Source organism: Trachemys scripta, chromosome 2, assembly GCF_013100865.1.
Source record: "Trachemys scripta elegans isolate TJP31775 chromosome 2, CAS_Tse_1.0, whole genome shotgun sequence".
Classification (NCBI taxonomy): domain Eukaryota; kingdom Metazoa; phylum Chordata; order Testudines; family Emydidae; genus Trachemys; species Trachemys scripta.
In genome coordinates this window covers 60,043,504-60,050,177 of record NC_048299.1, presented here as the reverse complement: position 1 = coordinate 60,050,177, position 6,674 = coordinate 60,043,504, and positions in this window count along the sequence as shown.

Here is a 6,674-nt window from a genome sequence, read left to right as displayed (position 1 = left end):
GAAATAAGAAATTTTGAATCATCAGAAAATAATTGCTTTTTCTGGCTTCATTAAAAATCTATAGGTTAAATGAATCCTGAAAATAAAACATCTCCGTTAGTACAGCATCCTGTAATGCTGGGGTTTTTAAAAATATAAAATGATAGTAACTGTCTGTAAATCTCTTGAATAAAATTCAGGCGGGCTAGGAAAAGCAGACCACTAATGTTATGAAATAGGAAATGTTCTGTGAATAGAAACATTAAATATATATATTTTTAAAATAATTTTCATAGCTTTAAAATAAAAATATTTTATACCAAAGTAGTTCTAGTGTAATGATTAATAAACTTAATGTGTGTTGATAACAACACTGTTTATATACAGCTAAGTTAAGCCTTTTGAAAACATACATTTCATTTTGAGGGAGATGAAAACAACTTGACAACCATATTGATATAATTTGCATATCTAAGTAATCATTCACCCACATGTACTCTTTCTCTGCTGGGAGAAACAGCATGACACATTCAAGAAGCTGCTTTGATTTTTGGACAAACTTTATTTTTCTAAATAAGTAGTTTATTGGCTGCAATTTTTATCACCCTGTATGAGAGAGTTTCTTCTAATTGTCTTCGAAAACTAATTGCTTAAGACAATTCAGATGAGTCAAAACTTGTTAAACAATAGCTGTCCTATTTAGAAACAGCTTTGTATTTAGCATGTAAGATGCAATGCAAAACTGTTATCTACCAAAACCCAAGATGACTCTCTTTTTTTGCTTTCTGTGTCTAATATTACATCTGGGGGAATTCTGTGCCACTGTGTGCACACAGAATTCATGTCCCCTGTAGATCTCTCTGCTTCCCTGCAGGAAAAATTACTTTCTGATGGGGAAGCAAAAGGAAGCTGCAAGAACTGTCACATGACCCCTCCCCAGCAACCAGGGCGTATTGTTTCAGGTGTCCGGAGCAGCCAGTGGAGAGAGAAAGCACTGTGGGGCTGGGGATTCCCCAACTGGTGGCTCCTCCCCTGTCCTGGGCTCAGCTGTTAGTCCTGGATGGGACTTCCTCTTCCCTTGCAAGGAGGGGCTGGGGCCAGGTCAGCCCCAGCCCCGGAAACCTCCCTCAGCGTCATAAAGCTCTGCGCACACACACCCTCTTCTTCCCACCCCCATCCCAATTCCTGTCCCTGTTGTTCCTCAGCTGCAGGGGGAGGAGTCTATATGGGGAGGTGCAACCCTTGTGCATCCAGGACCCCCACCCTCTGCTGAGCCTCACCTTCTGTATCCAGAGTCCCCTTGCACCTGTACTACCCCATCTGGCTCCACCCCCTGCATCTGGGCTTCTGTTGAGTTTTCCCCCCCCCCCCCCCCCCCCCCGGTGCTTGGACCCCCTATCCCACCAATCCCTATCACCCACACCGTCCTGCTGAGACTCTCTGCTGATCTCCAACCATCTTCACCTGAGCCCCCTGCAGAGTCCCAGGCCCCCTGCACCCGGAATCCCTAATGAACCTTTTGTGCATCCAGATTGCCTGCACCCAGATTGCCCCAGCCCTGGATTCCTCCACACGTGGATCCTGCCAGGCTGAGCCTATTTGCCCTACCCCTGGATTGGGTCAGGGCTGGGCATGCATGCAAGAGACTCCCTCTCCCTTGCTATCCTGGTGTGCTTGGTGTGGAGGGGCAGGGCCCTGTGGTATTTCTGGGGCAGGGCCAGCCATTGCACTGTATCGGGCTCGGGTGCAGCCTCAGAGTTACCATGGCGGAGCTGCAGGGTGATCTCTCACCTCTGCAGCCAGTGGTCTGTGCTTTCCATTGTCACGCTGGAGCCTCCATGTTTATTGACAAAATATGCAGTTTTAAAATATTGTGCATAGAATTCCCCTATGAATACACTGTGTATCCTCTGAATTACACATAGGAGGTTGAGATACATTCCAGCTTAGAAGTTACTTGGAAAGCCAAAGCATTGTATTGTTTCACTGCCCACTTCACTGAGTTTAAAACAAAGCTGGAAGCTATTGTGCTTAGCTTTTGCATAGTAATAGACACTCATGTCTTTATCCATTCTTGAAAATAATTAAAATGTTTTTGAGGCTTTAGTATAAAATTCCTCTGGTAAAACAATGTAGCAAACCTTGAATTGCTTAGTTAATGTGGGGGCCGCACAGGAGACAACAGCTAATCATGATTGACCTAAAGCCAGACCTGTAGTCTCTTGGTATGTTTTCTAATTACTCAGGAGGCTTCCTTCCCCTGCTTGAACATGTAACATGATTTGAGTCAGGTCCAGTTTACAAAAACTGTTTTATGTTTAGCAATTCTGTATTCACATCCCAACTCACTTGGTGGGTTAAGGTGCAAATTGGAAGAAAAACAGTTGGGGAGGAATTCTTGTGCCTTTTGTGTTTGTATGACTCCTATTTTCTATTTGACATTATGCTTTCACCTTTGCTATTTTTTTTTAATCTGTTTTTTCTCTGTGAGGCTACACCACCTTCCCTCCCTGTAAGGGGGGGAAGGGGCAGCGACATAAATGGGGAAACAGGATGCTAAAGCTGTGGGAAGCTGCAACATTTTAATAGATTTTAAGGTGTCTCACTGTAGCATACTTCTTGTTCATTTATTTAGGAACACATTCTTAAGAATCTGGACAAGCATCATTCTTGTTGGTCAGTGGTGAACTTAGTGGAAAGTTGTGGGTTTTAGTCAACATAATACTGATTCTTGTAATTCTCAATAAGTCCTGCAATGTGTGGTTATTGCTCCTCTGTCTTGTCTTCCTTTTTTTCCTTCAAACTAATATGAAGCCACTTTTGCAGAGTAAATCTTCATTTAAAGTTATTTTGCCATTCAAGATACATGATATGTCTCAGTAAAAGTGAGTATTACAGCTGGTACTTAGCTTTCATAAAATTGTGCAATAAAGAATAAGGCAAGATCATGTTCTTTCACTTGAACATCAATTTCTGAAATTACATGTCTGCCAAGGAACTTCCAATATGCTGCAGACAACTGAGGACCTGGCTGTAGATCTTGGGACTAGGTTACCCCAGAGAACAGGAGGCATTTTAATCTTAAAATGGTCGAGTAAGCCTTTCCCCCACCCCCCTTATTCTTCAGGGTCGAGGTGAATGAGTGCATTACTCTGGATGGCTGGAGGCCAGCAATGGACCAAAGGCAAGCAAACTCCTAACTTGTACAGGAGTGTGGCATAGCAGAGTGATCAAAATTACAATTGGTGCAGAGCCTGGTGTGTAGGCAGTGAGGCAGGAATTCCTGACCAGTTGGCCCCTCTCTTTCCAGCCTCCTTTTCTGTGTACCTCCTAAGATATGAGTGGGATTCTTCAGTTTCTCAACTACCCTACTCTTAAAGGATGAAATTTACAATGGGGAGACCAGACCCAGGACCCTCTGCACCACATAAGCTGGTTGGTTCAGCAGCAGCACAAAGAGGGTGTTGTGGAGTTGGTCTGGGCCTCTGGGGAAGGTCAGCTGGGAATTCTGCTCAGCCCATGGGTCTGCTTTTGTGTGCATCCCACTGGCCCCCGTGGTGAAGGTTCTGTGGTTGTTACAGTCCAGGGGTTGGAATAGCTGCAACCCTAATCCAGGGGGGGTGAATTTTTGCCTGTAAATGGTGGGTTTGCATAGGGAGTTTGCTGCATAATTCAAGTCTATTGTGCTATGTCTGGCATATGCACATTGGAATGTTAGTGACAATTCAGATTTCACATCTTTCTTTTTAGGTGCAGTACATTTCTATCTAGGCTAATATTCTGGCAACCTGATTGATCAGGAGAGGCAGATATTGGATAGGAATGCGGTGAGGCAGTAGGTGCTCTGTAAACTGTTCTTAAAGTATGAAGCAAAGTGTCTGCAAGTAGAGGCACTTCCATCCCAAAGTGCATGGGAACTCGGTCATGTACTTCACTATAAAATTATCACACTGATATTTGAAACGCTGTTCCCCATAGAGGATACATGTTGGTTCAACATACCTTCATTTTGCCAAAGCAGTGACTATTACTATAAACTGAACCTGAAGGTACAAAGTAGGGAAAAGAAATTACTAGAGTTGAAATTTAAGAAAGAGGCTAAGGCCTGGTCTACACTGGGGAGGGGGAGGGGGAATCTATCGTACTGAAGTCGACATACTTGGATCAACTTACCATGGTGTCTTCACTATGGTGAGTTGATTGCTGCCACTCCCTTGTTGACTCTGCCTGCCCCTCTCACTGAGCTGAAGTACAGGAGTCATCAGGAGAGTGCTCGAGGATTGATTTATCACATCTAGACTAGATGCGATAAATCAATTCCCCGATGGATCGATCACTGCCCACCGATCCGGCTGTTAGTGAAGACATACCCTAAGATTAACCTCTTCTAAAAGTGATATAGGTAGTTAGCACTTTATTTCAAATATCTGTATGACCTCTTCAACTCAATGCTCCTTTGTTGCAGAAGTGAACAAATGAGGCATCCAAGATGGGCACTAGAGGGAGAGGCGCTATAAGAGAATACGCTAGAAACAGTGGGAAAGATGAGGACATGGAATCTATGATCACTATGTAGTATACTTGTAAAAACAGATGATTTCAAATAACCATACTAATCGAGATTAATTCATAGCTACCAAATGCATCAGTTATCTACCACAAGAGATGTCACTACCTGGTCAAGAAGGGGTTAAAGATTTAAGGGGTAGGGAGAAGCAGGTTAGTTAGATTTGAGGTGCAAGGGCAAACTCTTACAGAAGCTTGCTTGCACTTTTACTTAAACAGCATTGGGTCAGGTCAAATAAGCTATTTTAGAACCTAATGGCCTTGCCATTTTCCATAAAACTCCTAGGTATAGAATAGCTGCCAGTCTGATTTTGGCAAGCAACTAAATTCTCCCTTTATTAAGATTCCTTTCTTTTGTGTGTCTACAAGTGAATTTAACTTTATTTTAAAAGGTAATGGAGCCACCAAGTTATGAAAATGCCTAAACTCAATTAACTGCTTGATCCTCCTGAAGTTGTTGTGTTCCCTTTACTCTTATTTTCTACATCTGCTCTAAAACTAGATTGTAAGCTCTTTGGGGCAGGACCTTTTGGTTTGTTCTGTAAACTTGTGGGACCTATAAACCTGTTCTACACAAACACTCTTCAAATAGCACAATACTAAAGCACTGTTTGCTACATTGATTAGAACTGCATATGTATTATGTGATCATACAATGAGATGCCATTGTTAACAAAATGGAGCCTTATGCAATTGTAGTGAAACCCATAATGTTAAAGTTCATCTTTTATACACACTATTGTTCCTTACACACTGATGTCTGTTGTCAATAAACTATTTTCTGAACTAGCAGTAGTCTTTAACGGGTACTTTTTGAACAGCCATTAAAAGGAATTAGTCCTACAGTGATTTCATCTATATGTTACCACCAGTAACCATGGAGAAACTGATCTGTACACTCCTGCTTTGATTTTCATCTGAAATGAGTGATTCTTCCCACCGACCCACCCTTACTTATTTCAGCACAGGCTTTACCACCTGAGTAACTTGTAAACTGCCTTACCTTCTCTTTCTCATCCTTTGCCTGCCTCCCCTCCCTCCTCCAGTAATAAGTGTTTTCTAAAGGGCCAGTCAGATAAAAATTACTATATTGTAAGTTTTTACAACTATATTGTACTGATAACTCTTTAAAAAGAGAAACCAAGTAATAAACTGTGAACTTGGCAGTCATTGTCACAGGGTTACTAATGTTTCTATTCTGTAGTGAGCTTGGCGTTAGCTTTTTTCATGGTATGCTATTGAATTATATTAGGGAAAAGGTAGTTCTCAGTGAAAGTAGTTGAAGCCCAGAGAGTTTCATATAGGTGGTATGAAATAAAAAGCCTTGAGAGACTTCAGTCATCCTCTTAAATGTAAATATGGGTTCCAGACTAGAATGGCAGACTTTTAAAGATGTAAAAGGGTAAAAGTTGTGAGTCTGCATACAGCTATTTTAAAATTGTACGGTGTGCCAATTAAGTGCCTATTGCCTTGATCAATGCCAGTGATTAGCGGAGACTAAGATTTAATCTTCCTAACGTATTCCAATCCTCCAAAGTTTTGTCTTCAAGACTGGATCAAATCTTATTCATTCCTTCAGAGATGCAGAATGGGACTCAGCTAATATTTCACCTTTTGAGAAATGGAAAATACTTACACAGAAGGAAGAGGCCTGTTTTGTCCTTAATGTTAGATCTTGCCTAGGAGTCGAACCTGCTGCTGGCCGCTTCCGGGGTGCAGCGCGGTCCACGGTGCCAGGACAGGCGGGAAGCCTGCCTCTGCACCCTGGCTGCATTGCTGACTGGGAGCCGCCGGAGGTAAGGCCAAGCCCCAATCCCCTGCCTCAACCCCCCCAAATCCAGAGCACCTTCCTGGACCCCAAACCCCACATCCATAGCCCCAGCCCAGAGCCGCCTATCACACCCTGAACCCCTCATTCCTGGCACCACCCCAGAGCACTTCCCACACCCCAAACACCTCATCCACAGCTCCGTTGGGTCGCAGGTATCAACAATTTTCTTCAATTGGGTCCCCAGGAAAAAAGTTTGAAAACCACTGTTCTAGTAGATGTGACTACTAAAAGAACTTGGACATATATAGAAAGGAATCTTTTAATGTACAAATACAGTGTGAATGGAGTATTGTATAGG